This window comes from Rhamphochromis longiceps, linkage group LG2 (assembly GCF_057381845.1).
Source record: "Rhamphochromis longiceps isolate RC_006_pf linkage group LG2, R_longiceps_female_GT1.1, whole genome shotgun sequence".
Classification (NCBI taxonomy): domain Eukaryota; kingdom Metazoa; phylum Chordata; class Actinopteri; order Cichliformes; family Cichlidae; genus Rhamphochromis; species Rhamphochromis longiceps.
Window position 1 is genome coordinate 37,297,112 of NC_140558.1, and position 20,029 is coordinate 37,317,140.

At 40.7% G+C, this 20,029-nt stretch overlaps 2 protein-coding genes across 6 annotated transcripts in view; one reads left to right on the forward strand and one right to left on the reverse strand.

The window, feature by feature from the left end:
• The window catches only part of macrod1 (mono-ADP ribosylhydrolase 1), a 147,508-nt gene that overhangs the window by 81,357 nt on the left and 46,122 nt on the right, over nt 1–20,029 (reverse strand). The gene's annotated exons all lie outside the window — the stretch shown is intronic.
• Nucleotides 1–20,029, forward strand: part of flrt1b (fibronectin leucine rich transmembrane protein 1b) — a 38,333-nt gene that overhangs the window by 6,536 nt on the left and 11,768 nt on the right. The window lies entirely within an intron of this gene.

Below are 20,029 nucleotides of genomic sequence, written 5' to 3' on the forward strand. Positions count from 1 at the left end.
TTGTAAAGAGAAAGAATTCCCGCTTGTATGTTTTCTCTCATCCCTCCTATCGCTCTTTCCTGTTCCCTCCCTGCATTCCCCATGTGAGCTGTTGTGTGTGTGTCTGCGCTTATATGTGTGTGTGTGTGTGTGTGTGTGTGTGTGTGTGTGTGTGTGTGTGTGTGTTTGTTTCAGAAAGGCCAAGTCTCCCAACAGGCATGCCCTTCTTACATGACAACGTCTACATCTCCTTCACCCCCCCCCACACACACACACTCAGTGTCTCTCAAGGCTCTCTGTGCTTTGATGCTCCATGATGCGCAGGACACCAAGCAGACTAAAACACACAATCAAAATGTTGCGTCATGTAACTCGTCTCATTAAAACTAACTAACATCTCTAACTGGGTGCAAACATAAACGTACATCTGCGCATGCACACCCATGTGCATGTACAGTACGGGATTAGCAGTCATATCGAGACAGCCAGATTAGAATGAGATTCTCGGGGCCAGAGCAGTTGAACATGGGATTAAAGAAGAAAGGGAGAGATGGATAGATGGATGGATGAAGTGATGGAAGGGGAACAAGGAGAGGGAGTGAGAGGCAAAGAGGCCAGTGACAGGCAAAGGGGGAGAAAGAGAGAGAGAGAGAAGCACAGAACATGAGATTAAAGTGTAATGTCCTAGAGAGGCAGAGAGAAAGAGAATCCAGGGCAAGTCATGCAGTTAGAAGGAACTGCATTGGCAGAATGTGGCGAGAATAAAGACGAGGTGAAGGCAGCAGACACTCTTCCTCTATCGCCTCCCTTTTGATCTCCTCTTATTCACCCATCTGAAAGCACTAGGGGAGCGCTGCTTATATAACCCCCCATTTGAAAAGCACAATAAACCAAGGGGTTGGAGGAAAAAAAACACTTTAGACTGGGAAATTACAGGAAAAAAACATTCAAATCTAAAACCTGGGAACAGATGTGCATCCTCAGCCTGGCAGACATTAGTATCATCCCCATGCCTGAATGGCAGCATTCTTCATTTCCCTGAAATCTGCTACAGGCATCATTCAACCTATCAAGAGACCCTGCTTTCACCTCCAAAACTACATTTAGCTGTTCCAAATCCTCAAACTCAGCCAAGGATTTGTTAAAATTTCAGCAGCACATGTGTTAAAAGATATGTTAATGCCAGTGCGCTCTGCACAGCATGTGTCTTTTGTTAACACTTCTGTAGCCCTAATTGAACTCAAAGAATTGCTCCAGACAGATTAATGTTAAAGCAGCTTTTAGTCTTGTATCAGCAATGTTGACTAAGCTGTGCCATCGGGTTGCTGATGCTACTATTGGGTAAATAAAACACATTATTAAAAAGTATGATCCTAGAGCCTGCTTTAAAACAACACATAGGGTATTAGATGTTATCCCACTGAATATTAACTGTTTAAAGTGAAGGCTTTTCTAGCAGACCTTTATTAAGTTGAGGCTCAGTGGGGAATTTGTATAAAGCTAATTAGATTTACCGGAAAACAACAAGTCTGCTTTTTTAGAATTAACATATTTTTCCAGGTCACACTGAGGGCACAGCAACAAGTTTGAAGAAATGAACAAAAAACTTACTGGGTGAATAGAGTGTATTAAAGAAACACACCAAGTAACATGAGCATTTACTTGATTTCTGGCCAACTGATGAGTTTAGGTCCAAAATTCCCTCTTCTTCTGGTTCACCTTTAGTCAGCAGGGTGGGAAACATCTGAGCCTTTAGCTGGTAAACACTCAGCTTTCTACCAGTAACTTTGTCTGTCTTCTGCGTGGCGCTGAGAAGGCGGGATTATCAGAGCAAAGCATGACCGCAACAATCACATGAAAGGCTCTGAGTGGTTTCACATGGATGGGAAGAACTGCAGAGCTACAATCTTCTGTTGGCTTTCCAACTCCATTAACCTCCTAGGACCTGGCGTCCACATATGTGGACATCACGTTTTGGGTTATTTAGACCAAAATACTCAATTTTGCTCTACATGGGCCTGATATCCACTTATGAGGACATTATACTGCTACTGTTCTATCGAAATTTTAAACAAATATCCTCATATGTGGCTCTTATTTTCTTAAAAACAAAATTAAGGTAAAAAAAAAAAATCTGGTAATTCTTTGTTTTTACATTCATCGGGCCCAATACGCCCAAATATCAAAGAGAAATTAAAAATGCATGCTGTGGAAGAGTTCAGGTCTTAGTAGGTTAATATTACATGCAGTCTTTTCTTTTCTTTTAATTGTTGATGTAATATATTTTCCTTCAAACTTTACTCCGTCCTTGTTAGACTGTGCAATATGCAGTCAGTGTATTCTGTACTGTTAAATATAAAACCCCAGCAGTATGACCTTGGGGGTTGTAACTACCCACAGTTTTGATCAGGAGTGACGTTATTTCCCTGGTGGCACTTTGTTCAGTTTACCACTGAGTGATTGCACGCTCACGTTCAAGGCACTGGGTCAGTTCCCTGTGGCAAAACTCTGCTTCATGTATCTCAGTAATATGTCTGCTGTCCTGGGGCTATTATACCGTCACATCTAACATGCCTACTTTGATGATCTCTGATTCTGTATTTATTTTTTTTAAATCCGACCTTTATCGTCTTTATTACAGCACTGTGGCTTACATCTACTGAGATTTACATCGCTATTAACCGCTGTCCGTCGATTTGTTTCCAAGCCTAAAATCATGACGTTCAGCATTAATGTTTCACGGCAAAATGTAAATAATTGAGTGACTCTGGCATGCTGTTAACATTTCCTTTTATTAATGATTCAATACTGGAATTGGTACCCGTCCAAATCAATACCCAATTGGAGTAAATGGATGATGTCCATGCTGACCGGCGCTGGCTTGTGGCCTTTTCATGACAGTTCATTTATATATTTATTTATTTATGTTAAACCTTTTGCTGTCTCAGGATGGTAAATGGTTAAGTTAAACTGATGAACCAGATGAACTGAACCAGATCAAATTGGGCTTTATTGATCAGCAAGAGCGGAAATTGTCTTGTCATTGAATACAAATGGGGGAAAAAAACAGTACAGAGCTCAGTATTTTTGCTGATATACCAATACTGACAGCTACAAGATTAAAAGTAAATGTCTAATATTGTGCAAGTCCCCTTCGCTCCCTCTCTAAACCAGCTCTGACCCATCAGGCCCCAGTCATGGGACCTCTGGCGGTGTGCTGTGATGCCTGGGCCTACTGCAGATCTTACTATCTGAGCATGCCTTGGGATGTTTGTGGTATTCTTTGACCTGCTAGCGTGCAGTCTTTATGGTATGGTGGACCACATGATGTTGTGCTTGGTGCTTGGTGGGTGGCATCATCCACAAACACCAGCAAACTATTATTAGTGAGATGATCGATGTTATTCACATCACCTGTCAGCAGTTTAAAAGCTTATGTAATGGTACAGTCTGTGGGACTAAAACATGCACTTTCTTTAACTAATAAACAGAACAACCCAACAGAAGAGTGTTGTCTGCTATATATGGCCTTCCACATATATCTGCACATTAGTGTTTTGTAGTCACACCACATGTGTGGGAAATACTGCACTTGTAGCCAGATTTAGAGTTTAACCCGCCCCCGAAACAATGATTTCATAACCCTGCCCTGAACAGCTTTACAGAGACTCAGACTGAGACAGCACCCAGGATAATTTACTGATGATTACGGCACATTTTATCTTCTCTTAACACGAGGAGGAGAACACAAAGCTCATTTAGATGTAAACAGTCAAACTGATGATGACAAAAATCTATAACTCTGATCTGAGCTCCTTCTTTAGAAGTCAGAATAACCAATCGTACTGTACAGATCCCTCATGTTGTTCATGCCAGAAGCACATATGTGCAAATATTTGTCCCAGGCTAACAAAAAACAAAAAACAAAAAACAAAAAAAAAAAAACAGCGTTGATTAGAAAAAGCTGCTAATTGAAAAACCACATGCATTAATCAGGTATTAACTTGTTATCTGCATCACCTTAATCAAATCCAATTCCTTGTTTTTAAGAGTTTTGATTATAAAAGATAATATCCACATAAAAGAAAATCTAGAGAGCGAGTTCCATTTTGGAAATGTTGTCGTCTTTCAGCTATACAATGCTCATGCAGCGCTTCGAATCTTGTGTAGGGGTTGAACGTTGATGCTTCGAAACATCAAAGAGTCCCAAACTGACTCAGATTCTTGAAGTTCATTACATAAAGATGAGATATGCTGTTTAGAGTTCAACTGGGCTAAAAGAGCTTTATTTGAACATAAATACGTGCGCTTCCTGACTCATGGTAGCATGACTAAAGTCACTGTAGTAAACAACTGAGCGCAAAACGAATGACAGCAGCAGAAACTCTGTCGTGTATAATGTGCTAACTTACCTCGAACAGAAGCATCAAGGCTCCAGTTAATTTTAATCAAGCAACATCTCTAATAAAGTTTATTCAAAACAGATAGATCAGTGTTGACAAAAAGTAAGGCGGTGTTGATGTATATTAGAATTTTGTCTTGATGGTAAATTTAACTCTGCTGTTGGTTGGTTTGTGTTCATCTGCCAGCAGGATTATGCAAAAACTGCCAGGCTGATTTTCATGAAAGTGCAGAGGTGTAGCAAAAGCCCATTACAGATAACGTTCTGTAAATTTGCCAGATAAATCAATAACATTTGAGTGCCCGTCTAGTTTAATTTGTTTAATGATGAGATGCCATATTATTTAGATTTTCATCATGTTTGTGTTAGTCTTTGATTGGCTTCAGTCTTTCAGTCGGCGTTTTGATCGAGGTGCTCTTTGAGTTTCTTTGTTTGTGATGCTTTCCTGAAAATTGTGCCGAACTGTGACCTCAAAACTTCAAAAAGTACAGACTGTACTGAACTGTAGCACTGTTTACACCTGGTGATGATAAGCATGCTCACTATTTGCCTGAACTGAGATCAAATCTAAGCTATCACAACAAAACCAGGAGCTGGCGGTAGAACTACTCAGCTAGTACAACGTAAACTTTCAACTAGCTGGTTATATGTTTTCCCTTAAAGGCCTAGATTAGTTATTTTACCATTCACAGCGTGGCTAAAATTTTAATTTCATCTCCCTCTTCTGCTTTCCCTTTTATCACTTAGTCAAAAAATAAAGGGTAAAGGGCACATGTTTCAGTACAGCAGACAGGATTTAACGGCATGTGAATCAAATCTGATGACAGATTGTGGGCTGTTTAGACACCGCACCAATCACATGTGATCAAATTACACACACACACACATATAGAGAGAGGGTTAATGAAGTAAACACTGCTTTCTACATACACCAGGAAGGTCAGGAACTAGATATGTTGGTTTCAAGACACATGTTGTTCCAAGATATATCCATTTATTCTCTGTGCAAGCTATTGTAGGAGGCTATGTGGCCCTGAAACAATCCAGTAATGCAATGTTTTGGCTGAAACCGTCTTGGAAAGGCATAATAAATACAAATCCCAGATAACCTGAAATAAATACTGTATGTCTCACAGAAACGCCAGATAAGAACAGCAGTGCATTGGATGCATTACACACGGGAAGGTTTTGACAATTTGTGATGCTTTCAGACAAACGTACACGCACAAAAACACAGTGGCCTTGCATTATTCTCTGTTATATTGCATTATGTGCATGTGTGTGTCTGAGTATGTGCGTCAGTCTATTTGTGGAGCAGAGGAAGAGTGTGGGAGATGCAGGCGGGTCAGAGAGCGTAGGAGTCACGCAGAGGGAAGTTCAGAGATGAGCTTTTGTTTGAGCAGCAGAGATGACTTCAGAGCGTCCGCACTGTTCTCATACCTAGCTTTACACCAGCCAAAGGCGCCCCCAGAAATACTGGCACCTGTGATTAAACGGCAGAATGAGCTGAGTAACAGCAGAAAACAAGAAATAAGCTACGTTCTGTTCCATTAAAATTCTCATTTATGCATAAAGAGACTGTGAACAGACGTGACAGGAATGCACCAATGAACCCTGGCTGTTTATTAAAAAGTAAAAATTTCACTGATGTTTTATTTAAGGAACATATGGAAGACGGTGAGAAGCTGTTTGACAAAGGGTGTCAATAAATGGAGCCGTGCCTTCTTTTTTTAATGAGAGTTTTCAGACATGCAGTCTAAACTTTGGCTTTCGTTAACAATACCCCTCTGACATGGAAGAGAAAATGACTCATTTTTAAAAAATATGGGCAATTTGTTTTACGCATACCTACGTGTAGTTTATATTACACTAGCTGACGTCTAACAGTCTGAAGTCACACAATACTGAAAATCAGCTATCATATATAATGAGGCAAGGCAAGTTTATAATGTATATTTAGCACCTTTCAAACACTACAGTCATTCAAGGTGCCTTATGAGACAAAATTAAAATGAAAAATAAAAGGAGAGATGGAGTAACACCAAAATAATCAAATTAATAATGATGATGGTACAGCAATCTGGTTAGTTAAAAGCAGTGTTCATCTTGATTTAGTTTTAATCATAATTTAAATTATTAGATCATTTTAGGTTATTATAGACTAAATGTAAAATTTTCAAATCTAAAGATTCAGCAGACTAAAAGTTAAAAGTGTGAAAGTTTATCTTGTTTTTACTACAATGCAAAATGCGTCCATATGTCTCCTCTTCTCTTCCACCTAGCGCTGACATTTTGTCGCGTCATTATGAGAAACAGGGAGTGTGGGAGCTAGCCCTACCATCAGATCAAATGTGCCCTTCTGACCTTACTGGACAAGGAGATTACTTCTGATTGGATCACGTGCAAACTCGTCCCGCCTTTCTACACAACCTATTCAGTTCTCATTGGATCTCGTCTCTCCAGAACATTTTCATATTGTTTTTATTTATTGAAGAACGCGTCCAATACATTTCATCACAGTTTCTGTCCTTGTGAATTAGATGATGACTAAAATATAAACTAATTATTCTTCGACAAAATTAACACTGGAGTAAAGTAGTCCTGGATAAAGCTGTTTTATCTTCTTTTTAAAAATAGCTAGTGTTGGAGATGATGTGACCTCAGTGGGTAGTTGGTTCCAGCGTTGAGCAGCATAGAGGCAAAACACCTTATCGCCCTGTTTAGGTTCAGATCTGTGAACCTTCTAGGTGACTGGGATCTTGCAGATCTTAGAGACCAACTTTGTGTCCATTAAACTCTCAGATATAGATTTAGAGCCCTAGCCGTCTAGTGATTTATAAACGATTGGCGATATTTTGAATTCAGTTCTGTATTTTACTGAAAGCCAATGCAGGAAACTGAAATTTGGGAGTGATACACTTCCAGAAGCCCCATTCTGAACTAACCGACCAAATTCTAACAATTCAGCCACTCAAACCAGCAAATATCCAGCCATTTAACCTGCATAATTACTGAAGCAATTAATTGATTATCACAGTAATTATGCCAATAATTTTCTGTGGGTCGCCTAATCAACAAATTAGCCAAAAAGGTTTCACCTCTGCTGTTTTTACTGCGTTAAACACCTCCAGAATTACCATTAGCAGTAGCACCTCATGCTGAAGAAAACCACAGATGAACTGTTGTGATTAAGCGTGTTTACTGGAGGTTAATGGGAGGTAATTAGAAAGTATCACACTGCATCACTGTGAGCTGAAGTTTCTGACAAATTGTGGTTGTTACCGTGTCAAAAATCATTGTAGAAAGAAAATGTTTGTAAAGAAAATAAGCCCAGTGGTGAAGGAAACGCAAAGACCAAAGATGTGATCGTCTGGATGAGGAGTTCAGTCGAGGCAAAGAGGGATTTCTTTTTGATCCTTCTCGGATCAAAGGCTCTGAAAGCTAATGGAGAGGGACAGGTATGAAAGTATTAATTAATAAATCAGGAACCTACGGCCAGGGTTTGGTGATTACTTTGGGTATCAAGAGCCATTCATCATCTGAACATGGGATTTTCATGATGGGTGACATCCTCCATTTTTTTCCCCCTCTGTGAGTCTTTCTTTGTGTGTGTTGCAAATTACTCAAAACACGTAACAATATGTGACATCAATGAGAATCTAAAATGATTTTTTTTTTTTTAAAAAGGAATACCTCACACAAACCCAAAATGTGTAAAGGTACGAGTGTTACAAAAGCTCAATGTTGTCTACGTTTTCCACTTTCGTATTAGTTGCACCACAGTTTGCATCTGTTGCAACAGTCTGAGTGCTCTGCCTGCAGCAGAAATTAGTGTTGCAATGACATGTGGTGCATGTAATTTACTTGGAACTTAAAAAAAATAAAAAGATTAAAAAAATAAAAGCTTAATTTTCGATTTTGAGATTTGCACCAGCTGTGTTTTTTTGCTGGCAGGTTTGTCCCGAGGTTTCTCGTTGCTTAATGGCAAACAGTAAGTGTTCTAAAATAAAAGTGAGTTTGTAGGAAACATCTGATTTCTATCCTTTACATGCTTGCTTGCATAAATTGCCCTTATTTAGTGATGTTTTTGCCTCCATTTTATTGGTGAATGACTTTATGACCAGTTTTCCAGAAAGAGCAGAGATTGGTTGCGTTATAACACAAGGTGCACAAGGCCTTATATGTCTAATCGCCTATGGCAGAAAAGAGTTATAGTCAAACTGTGCTACACTCTTTGAAATCATCAGTCATGATGCCTAGTAATGTTCAGAAAGTGCTCCTCTTTCTGCAAAGCAAGACAAGATGGTGCATGAGCGTAAGGACAAGTGGCAGGAATACGTGCTCGACCTGATGAATAGAATGCCAATAGATCTCTTAGGTATGCATGGGTTGCACTAGACTTTGAGCTTGAATAAGAATTGATAATTACCCTATAGCTTCTCTGGAGTGTACTCATTGTCTGTTTACAATTAGGAACAAAGATAAACACAGCGAAAACAGAACGACAGACAGCTGGCAGACTCTAAGTGCTTTCAGCTCAGCCTCTTTACTCAGCAACAGCGCCTTTTCACATGCAAGTTGGGGGGATTTTTTGGTCCTCTTTTTAAGAAGTTTAGCTCCCTTTTTTCCCCTTCCCTAGAATAATAATGAAATGGAGAGTGACAGGAAGTAGCCCGCCACCAGGAGGCCACATGTACATCACATATTAGTGGATTAAAAATGACTTGCTTTGTCCGACACACACACACACACACACACACACACACACACACACACACACACACGACTCCGGGGATTCTCCTCCAAAGGCATAAGTGCCAAGTTCAATCTAGCGAGAGTAATAGTGACCTATCTAAGAGTGCCTTCTGGTGGAGTGTGTGAGAGGGTGTGCGGCCCTTAAATTACCCATCTGTAGGTGTTTCCTGTGCATGCCTCATTCTGAGCGAGACACAGACAGGAAGAGATTGAGAGAGAGACGGAAAACCCCTCAATCATATTTAATGGCACAATTTATCCACGTACTGTCACAAGACGATGTGTGTGTGTATGCAGGGCTGCATTTTGTGTTTTGCTGAGAGTCGGGGTATATCATAGCATCTCCTGGCACATTATACTGCAGGCAGATGGGTGTGCAGTTTCTCTGAGCGTATAAATTTGATGCATTCCTCCTGTGCTGATAGAGAACAGTGTTAGGCCAGCGTAACAGGCCGGTATTAAAGCTGTTTATGTTTCATTCAGGCACCAGCCAGGTCGCATCGTCCACTGCCGACGTGACGGAGGCCTCGGTCTAAATATGTTTTTAGGAATATTTTTGCTTTATTGCAGATGGCTGAGCAGAGAAATCACTCCAACATGGCGTGGGAGGATGTTACTCATAGCTTCAAGGGTGTCAGTCTGTAAAAACCTGCAATGAAACCTGCCTCACCCTTCCTTAAGGAGCTGCCAACCCACCTAAAAGCCTTCATCTGTGAGGTTTTCACTGGCTTTTCTGTGTATCGCCGTCTAATTACAGTTATGGAAGGCTTCTGTCCTGTGAATCATTTGAAATCTGAGTTTTCACTTTGCTGTTAAAAATGATCAAATTTTAATTGAAAGGCTAGGACTTTGGGGATAGGAGCAACTTCAGTCAGGGAATAAGAAAACTCATCATTAAGGCTGCGTATCTGTCTAACCCTAATTGGAGGTAGAGCGGGTGGGTGAATTAGCTGGGCTCAAGCTCACAGCGATGTGAATATATTGCAAGGACCCAAGGCCGCAGCCCTCAGAGAGCGCCTAGAGAGATAATACAGTTTATTTACCGCTTATGCATAAAAATCTGTGTGCTGTCTTTGTAGCCCCATAGTGTGAGGTCTGGCTGCTTTAATTATTAGCTGCTGTGTTTAAAATGAACCCGCCAGCGTTTTCATTATTCGCACCATATTTATGCAAAACACCTTCACTCTGGGTGTCGTGTGAGAGTTTGTGTGTGTGTTTTTGTGCGTGTGTGTGTTAACCAATCTTCTTCACGTCTCTCATCTCCACTGCTGTCGTCCCTTTGCAGCTCCCCTCCTAGACTCTCTAGTCCATCGCGACCCAACTTCTCTTCTTCTTCTCCTTCTTCCTCCTCCTTCTTCTTCTTCTTCTTCTTCTTCTCCTTCTTCTTCTTCTCCTTCTTCCTCCTCCTTCTTCTTCTTCTTCTTCTTCCTCCTCCTTCTTCTTCTTCTTCTTCTCCTTCTTCCTCCTCCTCCTTCTTCTTCTCCTCCTTCTTCCTCCTCCTCCTTCTTCTTCTCCTTCTTCCTCCTCCTCCTCCTTCTTCCTCCTCCTTCTTCCTCCTCCTCCTTCTTCTTCTCCTTCTTCCTCCTCCTCCTCCTTCTTCCTCCTCCTTCTTCTTCTTCCTCCTCCTCCTTCTTCCTCCTCCTTCTTCCTCCTCCTCCTCCTCCTTCTTCCTCCTCCTTCTTCTTCTTCTTCTTCTTCTTCTTCTTCTTCTTCTTCTCCTTCTTCCTCCTCCTTCTTCTTCTTCTTCTTCTTCTCCTCCTTCTTCCTCCTCCTCCTTCTTCTCCTTCTTCCTCCTCCTTCTTCTTCTTCTTCTTCCTCCTCCTTCTTCTTCTCCCCTCTTCAGCAGCGCTCTCTCTCAAAGTCTTGTTTACTGCCTCCTCTGCCGTTCATTCTCTCTTTGGATACCGGCTTCCTTCAGGGCGAAAACTCTATAGTTCACTTTGTCTCCCTGTCCGCCTCCATCGACGCTCCCCCTCTTCCATCTTTCCTCTTTATCCTCTTCCTTTCATTCCTTTTTTTTCATCTTTTCTCTCCCTCTCAACAGAAGGTTTTGGGACCCATCTATTGAAATTTCCCATTTGCACTGCTTGCCTCTCAGTAGCTTATCACCGCTGGAGTTTTGTCCTTTTTGCTCAGAAGAAGCAGAGGAGTCGTCGTACAGGGAAGGAAAGAATGCACAGCAAGAAACATTTTAACCACACACAGACAGACACAGACGGCAAAGGATTGAATTTAGAAAGTTTGTCTTCGATTTTCACGCTTTACTAACATCCCACCTAATAAACCATCAATAACCTGGCCTGAAATGAATAGACCTGCACATGAAAGGTAGGGCTGACCCATATTAAAGACATCAATGCTGATAGAATGAGATTTATTTCACTAATCATAATGCAACCAAAGATCCTATAATGAAATTCGGATGTAGTTCCTTTATTGTACTAACAAAATCACCCCAACAAAATTATTAGCTTTATTTTCACAAGTATGACAGCTCCCACGTCTACTGCAACAACAGCAGACACTTCTTTAGAGACACCAGGGTAGCTGTGGCCCTTTAGTACCCCCTGGACTCAGTGCAGACAACTCACCTCGCCAATATCACGGACACTTGGCAGATGGATGCTGCTGGCTTTATTAAAAAAAATTACACAACATTTCCTCTATGTAAGAATTGCAGACATGTAGCTATAATTGATAGCTGATTCATAAACAAAAGTGAAGTAAAATAATGAACTAAAAATGTAATTAAGTTAAGTTGTGAGTAAACAATACTCGGCTACTCAGGCGATACGTTGCCAGATTAGTTTAGATTTATAGCCCTTAAATCGATACGAGATTAATTATGTGTACAGACTATTGTTAAGATTTAAAAAAAAAACTTAAACCTCTTAAATTTTGTTGTCAATAACATCATTGTCGGTCTTTGAAATTTTAAATCTGTCAGGGGGGGGAAAAAAAAGAAAAATCTGTTGGGCAAGTTGCTGGTCTGTTAGGGCCGTTAATGATGTTTCCATTAATCGTGTTCACTGGTGAGGCGAACTGAAGCCTCATTGATGAGTATTTTCTATTTCCACTCAGTATTTTCACATTAAAGTGCTAATAAAAGTGCACGAAAACACCTGCTGAGTTTTTTTTTTTTTAAATTGTGAAGAAAATTCAGTCTATTCCACCTGCTCCCAAACCCAGTGACAGCACAACCCTAACCCCTAACCCTAACCCTGAAATAAATATCATTTATCCAGTTTGCCACAAACTTTTTTTTTTTTTTTTTACCTTTGTTGAAGGCAGACAACAGGGTTACCTGCAGCATGCACGGGTCAGCAGCATTTACTCCCTTAAAGCTTTAGTTATTGGATCATTTTTGAGATTTAAAGGATCAATACAATAAAAAATAAACTACTGATACATTAAATGCTATATTATTATAGATTAAGCTAGCATATATTTATATAAATGTTAAGTAATTAAGGTGGCTTTTGTTTCTGAGCCAGTAAGATCCTCATCTTCCAGTGACGCTGGAGAAAAAAATATGTTAGTGTATGTTGTACCTTACATATGGTGTTTTAAGATAACTTAAATACTTTTTTTTTTAAATGGCTAAATTTCAACTTTAATTAGTATCAACAAATGTGATGGGGCATACAAAACGTATACACCACCAAGGCATACACCAAGACAGTCAAGCAGTTATGCAAAGATCCAACGTTTATTATCTTGCCTTGTAAATTTCTGTCCAAACTATATTCTGAAGGATAAACTGAAAATAACGCACCATTTCGGCCACATATCCTCTCAGGCGTGAGGGGATAGCCCCCGCTCAGCACAGCCACACACGACTGAGGTTGGACCAGTCCAGACAGCCAGCATAATTTGTCCCCTTAATGATGCTGGTGGCTTTTCCATCTTTGGCCTGTGGCGATAACAATGTGACGATCGTGATTGATCGGTGGAGTTTTCATCATTTATGAAACTCCTACAAATGGCAAGTTATCCATTTGCATCACTACTAAACCACGATAACTCAAAGATCACACTCAATTTATCGTCTGTAAATAAAAAACAAAGATAGATCAACTTAAATCTGGGGGTTTTTGTTTGTTTTTTTCAAAGTTAATCTAGAGGTGTTGAAACTTTAGCAGAAAACTGCTTCATTTACATAACAATAACTTTACCCATCTGTTGTAATAAAGTAATAATGCAAAAAGTTTAGTTTTACTTAACAAAGAGAGAAAATCTAAGATAAAGAAAGAAAGGGAGAGACCAAAAAAAAATGTAGAAACATGTAAATAGCAAACAGTAGGAGAAGGTGTTAAAGGGGATGAATGTCAGAGAAAAAAAAACTGTTTGAAAACCTTTTAAATAATCTACAGATGCTCCTTAACACCTTCCAGCATCCTGAAGCAGTCAGCCAAGTGTATAAGCAAATTCAGAGCTAATTGACCTCAACACTATTCTGAGTGAGAGGAGAGAGATGGAGGGAAGCAGGCGGAGACAGAAACAGAGTTTGTACTGTGGTATGTACTGCCTTGAAGAGTAAGTGGGAGGTAGTGTTGTCACAGTGCATAATGGTGCTGCTTTCGTTATCACTGGCAACGAGGAGAAAAGAATAGAGAGCTGATGCGTTTGTGTGTCAGCGAGAAAGTCAGTCCACAGGCCAAAAGAGCAAGAAGAGAGACTGAGAGGGTGACGGTGTCGACGTTCGTTTCAGAAAGTGTGGAAAAGATCTGGAGAACTTTGTGTGTCTGTGTGTTTCAGAGGCATCCATTTTAGGGGAGCAGCTGGGTGGTGCGTAAACCACCCAAGCACTGATCTGCTTTAAGAAGCTGATCTTACCCAGTCACTGTGTTAAACACATTTGTCTTGACATTTATCAGAAGTGTGACATTTTTTCCCCTTCTCCATGTGTGCAACAACAAACGTGTTGGAATTTTCAGAGCACTGCTTCACATTCCTGCAGTTATGCAGTGAGGGATTCAGTCCTCAGCTTGAAATGGCCAAAACAAAAAGCAGCACAAAGAAAGACTGACATTTCACCGATTTCATTTTGCAACAACAGAAGAAGAAACAAAGAAAATATAAGTTTTGTTACACAAGAGAAATCAAATATGTAAGCAATAAAATTGAGATTTTCATTATTGTCACGCATAAACTCTTGTATCACAGCGCTAAACTACTGCACTTGGATCTCTGTACAAACATTTTGTTCCATTTCTGAGTGAATGAAACAAGTCAATTTCATGTTATTGCTGAACCTTCTGAATTTTAGTTACATTTTGTACCTCATATCTGGAAAATGTCCTAAAAAGCTCCAGTCTGTGACTCAGTCTCACTAAAGTAAAAGAGAGGATGGTAACTTCCTGCCTTTAGAGGAAAATCTGTAATTGTCGGGTGACTGCGTCAGATTTTCTTTGCTGTCGGAAACCAATTGCAAATCGCTGCGGCAGCCACTTTTGATCACAAGGTGTTTGCACAGGTCGTTAAACAATCACAGTCCAACTTAGACTCTCAGACAGACCATCACCATCTGTACATGTTTATTATGGTTTTATCTAACTGAAAGTTGTAAATATTGCTTGTGCATTACTAATGTAAAAGCCCAACAAGGGACAAGTGCTGGAAATTAGTAGCAGACTTAAATTCGATGTGCAGCACAGCAGTTTTATGTGCTCTGTTCTGGAATTACGTTAAACTGCATTTTCCCTTTCAAATAAATACATTGAACTGAACTGATCCAGTACATTGCAGTCAATCCGAGTTCAATGAAAGTATCTGCCACACATATCTACAGGAGGCTCGACTCAGTGGGTTGCCAGCTAGTTGTATTCTGGTTGTATTCCTGCATAAAAGGAAGGTTACTGAGCGCCTAGTTAATTTTGCAGCTAAACCGTCGTCCTGCAGCAGCTAGGTCACTATTTGTGGAGCAATTTCTGAATTTCCGGTAGTTAATATGAAATTTAATATCTGACAATAACACATTTGCAACACTGACGGCAACAGATTTGCCATATTTGCTGTATTAATAACAGCTAATCACCATATTATCACAAACAGATTCCACGTAATTGTTTGTGACCCCATTCGATCTCAGACTGGAGACTGACTCAGAGATTTTAAGTTCATTGTACACGGTCACAATAATTTCTGTCATGTTGTGGTCTCTAACCACTATTTTCCCCAAGTGTGACTGCAGCATTAGGCAATGCAAGTCCACATTTCATCTATTCAGACTAGGGATGCCCACCAAGCTTTGCATCAAGCCAGTAATGGACTTCCAATATTACCAGGGGAGGCTTTTTTCTTTTATTTCTAAATTTCTTTTTTTAGATGAATTTGGGAGAAGGAGGAGGTAGATTGGAATCATTCCAATGTCAATAAACGATCCTCATTATTACAAATACAATACTATTGGAGGTAACGCTTTTTAAAATAAAGAGTGCTTTCCCTCAATAGAAGCGCATACATTGCCATGTAATCCTCAGCAAATGCACTAATTATTTGCAGTTTTAAAGATGTTCTTCTTCAGTAAAAACAAATGGGCTTTGGGCTGAGAGCCGCAGGCAGTTTAAGGAGGTCAGGAAGCATTGAGGGGCAGACCAACACTGTATTGGTTTTCTTTTCTTTTTTAAGGAAAGTGTTGTCAAAAGGATAATATTTCAAAAATAACTCCAGCCTCAACTGCTTGCCCTTTGTGCTCACTGCAACTAATCGATGAGAAGTCCGTGTAGAAATTAGCAGCAAAAATAGAGCCAACCCCAAGTGTGTGCATTACAACCAACTGTCAAAGTAACGCCAGATCAGAAAAAATATACTGTATTGAGCCTTTCCCTCCCTTTAGATGTTTGCTGATTATTCCTGCTTTGTCGCTTCCCTCATCTCTCTCCCTCTCCGCCCCTCCCTCTCATGCTAAATGGAAGCTGTGTGTTGCTGCGTTAGAAAGCTAGTCACATCCCTCTCGCTCTTCTTTTTAGCTCCTCTTAGAGTCTCTCCCTCTCTCTCCCCCTCTATCTTTTTCATTTCCCACCTCTACCTTTCTCTCTGTCTATCCTTGACACGCTCTCTGTCTTTTTCTTTCCCGCTCAGCTCCCTCCAGCCTTCGTTCTGTCCACGTCGACACCCTCGACTGATTCTGCCGGAGTCATGGCCTTCGGAGCCTGACAAGAATTCAGCGCCCGTGTTTGTGCAAGTGTGTGTGCGCGTTTGCGTGCGGGGGTGTATCTGTGTCTTCAAGCATCGATGAAATATGAGCTGTTAAATATGAATGCTGGGTTGTGTTCTGATGCCATACAGTCATGTCACTCATGCATGGAGTAGTTGTAAAAAACGTGCGTGTGCATAAACACTTACACGCTGCATTCATTGTGTATGACAAGTAACTGCGGAGCTTCTGTGGTATTACTCTGCATCACATTTGCTATCCATTTGTCTGATACTTGCCACACAAACACACACACAGAGGCAGGGCCTGGATTCAGGCTTCACTGACTTTAAACCTTGCACAGGCTGACAGTAATTTCTGCCTCCAAATTACATTCCAATGGCTTCATAAATCTGCTGCCTCCTCCTCTGCCTCTTTCTCTTTCCCCCATCTTCCTGCTTCTCTATCTTCCCCTCTTCTCTGACGTCCCTGCTCTCTTTCTCCCTTTTACTCCAGCCTCACTTCATTTTTTTTTCCCTGTATAAACCTATACCCTCCTCACCTCCCTCTCCGCCTCTATTTCACCATCTCTCATTCTCCTCCCCCTCCTATCACTTGTTTTCTCGTTTCCCCAAACTCCTTCTCACTGGCGCTGGCTCAGTAAATGAGAAACGGGGAGGCAGAGATGGGGAGGTTACGTGTGTGGGGTAGTTAAACAGTCACACACTCACACACATAAATCCATACAGATGCATACACACAGCTAACACAGACGTACACGCTCACGCGTGTGCTCACATGGGCACGCCGAGAGAACTCAGTATGTAAATACTCATGTGCGCAAGCACACAACCGCAGTCAAAACATCATAAACAGCACATTACCCTTTGATTGAAAGACGAGCAGTTGTGTTGCCATATATTTGCCGTGTCTCTAAATTGACTTGGGTGTGCGCACACGCATTTAAATGCACACACATGTGGACACGGTTTTAATGAGAGTGTTCATTTTACTGATAGCGCCTCTAGGTGAAATAATTGCCAGTGTTGGGCCCTGATGGCTAGTCCAAGTGTTCTCAGGCCAGTTGTCTTTATTGGCCATGGCGGGCCGCAAACACACCCCTCATCTCCCCAACTGCCGCTTTAACGGCTGCTCTGCTGCAGCCAGCGCACGCTTGCAATGAATACATGGCCTTAATATGCATAAGCACACAATGTAGACACCAAGTTACGCATTAATACTAAAGCACACACATACACGCGCGCCCAGGCGGAGGCCAGCAGAGAACAATAGGCTGTCTGACAATGGGGCTCAGAGGAATTCTCTTTTCCATATTAATATTCAGCAGAGTGGATATGGAGAGAGTGTGTGTCAGCAGGGACACATGCTCATCAACCTCGCTAACACTGGGGTTAGACAGCCACATGATTACAAAGTACTCAGACTTTGGTCCCCAGCCCCGCAACTATTAATCCCTAACTCCTACTTCCTCACTTCCTCTGTCCTAGCTCACTCCGGCGCACAGAGCGAGCAAACTGCCAAGTATCACAGCTGTCACTTTTCTTTGCTTTCCATTTTCCCAATTATTCTGATCAGCCTGATGGAGCAAAGGGTGGATGGAAATGGAGATTTGATATCGTCAATTTCCTGCCACCCCCACTACAGTGTGTCAGATTTGTGACAGTGCAGCTAGAAGGTCATCTGGAGGAGGATTTGGAAAAGGTTTTGAGGTTGTTGTTGTTTTTTTTTGATCATGCTACTTAGCCTCAATGTCACCATTTCCTCTTTGCGAACCTCATGTCAGTACAAATGAATATGCCAGCAAAAACAGCTGTAGTACCACTCGTTATAGCTTCCAACCGCAAATCGTACAAGGTGACCACTAACAATGCACATGCGAATGCTCTGGCTGTATTCATGCACATATGTTACCACCATCTGTACATCTGTAGTCACACGAATCATTTTACTGTTCATCTGTACACTTTACTTTAACATAAAAGTATCCACAACGTAAAAAGATTTGTTTTGTTGTAGTCTTCAGTCGCTCTGAGCTCAGATGTGGATGCAGTATCTGTACAGAATCACACTTATTGGTTTATGCAGTTTTATTATCTCTAGCCTTCTTTATAAGCCTCTGCACCAAACAAAGAAAAATAAAACACTAATATCTGCTTATTACTACACAAAGGAAAGAGGAGTGAGAGCGTCTGAACAGCACAGATGCCACAGTGAAAGTCACATACTGTTGCCTGCCTGTAGGCTACACAGTTGTTGTAGACTGGCTCACAAGAGCTGAGTGACTTCTGTCCCCCTGAGGAACGAGATGTTCTCTCCGGTCTCTGTTATGCAAAAAGACAACAAAAAAAAATCGAGTACAACAGAAAAAACATGGAGTGAAGGGTCAGTCAGAAATGTTTTTGACCTCAGCACACGATATGGATTACTGCTTTCTTTTTAACTGCTTCTTTGTTTCAGTGACAGTGTGACATGTTATGTAAAGAGGATGACATAACATTAGAAGAAATAATATTACGATAGCAGACATCAGTTTGCTTTCTATATATAACCTTTCTACAGGCGAAAAGCTGATGAAATAAAGCGTAATTGTAAATTTAGTAAACTGCAACCTAAAACCTATATTAACACAGCGCCACCCACTTAACCTACAAACTTCTGGTGTACAAGGGGTAGCTAGTTAGAAGAAAAATAGCTAAAAGGGAAAGAATGTAAGCTGCACCACAGCTTAGCACAAGATAATTTGGGCTTTCTTGACCTCTCAGTAGAGTCCCAGAATGAAAATATGGAACTGGAAATGAGCATATCAGATATGGTTTGAAGTGTTTTATCCAACAAATGGTCCTAAACTCAAAATCTGCTATCAGTTAAGATTAAGAAAAGATAATAATTGTTCCCCCTTTGCAAGCTATAACCCCCACCTTGTTTTAAATTAACTTTTTGACTAATCAGCTAAGGCGTGTTTCATCCAGAGACTAGTTGTAGACCACCTGGCAACTACCGGTTGCTAGGGAAAAACAAATGCTCCCAGAATAGTTGCAAGTAGTTGCTGGCAGTCATTCTAAAATCTACTGCCAAATCCTAGTCTCCAGGGTCACCAGTCAGTGACCCCATGATAACCGCCATCAACAACAGAAAAATGTGCATTCATCAACTGATTGGAGAGTGGTTGCAGACCAAGAAGAAAAGCGATATGCAAACCTGACACTAGACACCTTCGCCTTCAAAGAAAACGCAGTCCCTTTTGAAACATGATGGTTATTTCAGTAAGGTAGAACTTGTTATTTGACGTTCGCTTACTTGTTTTCATCAGACCTTTTCAACCTTCACTATCACTCGAAGAGTAGTTTTCATTTTTCCATTTTCATTGCCTGATATTGAAGGTCTGATCCCACCTCATATCATTCAATGACTTAACAGTGAAACAGCTGACCTCTCTTTTCTATCATACTTTTATATTCTACCACTAATTAGTGCATTTCTAGAAAATGTTTACATCAGAGGAATGAAACCACATGAAAGAGGAAATAAACGAAAACCTTGAACTTCTTTATCATTGTGACTCCATGTCAAAGTGTGTCCATTCGTGTTTTGTGTAACATCTTTCTACAAGGTTATTTTTAGACGGATTTCCTTTGAAAAGTGCTGCAATTTCCCTAATGTTCTCAAGCAGTTATGACTAACAAAAGTCATTACCTTGGTGAAACTTTCTCTAATCTTCCTCAAAACTCTGACAA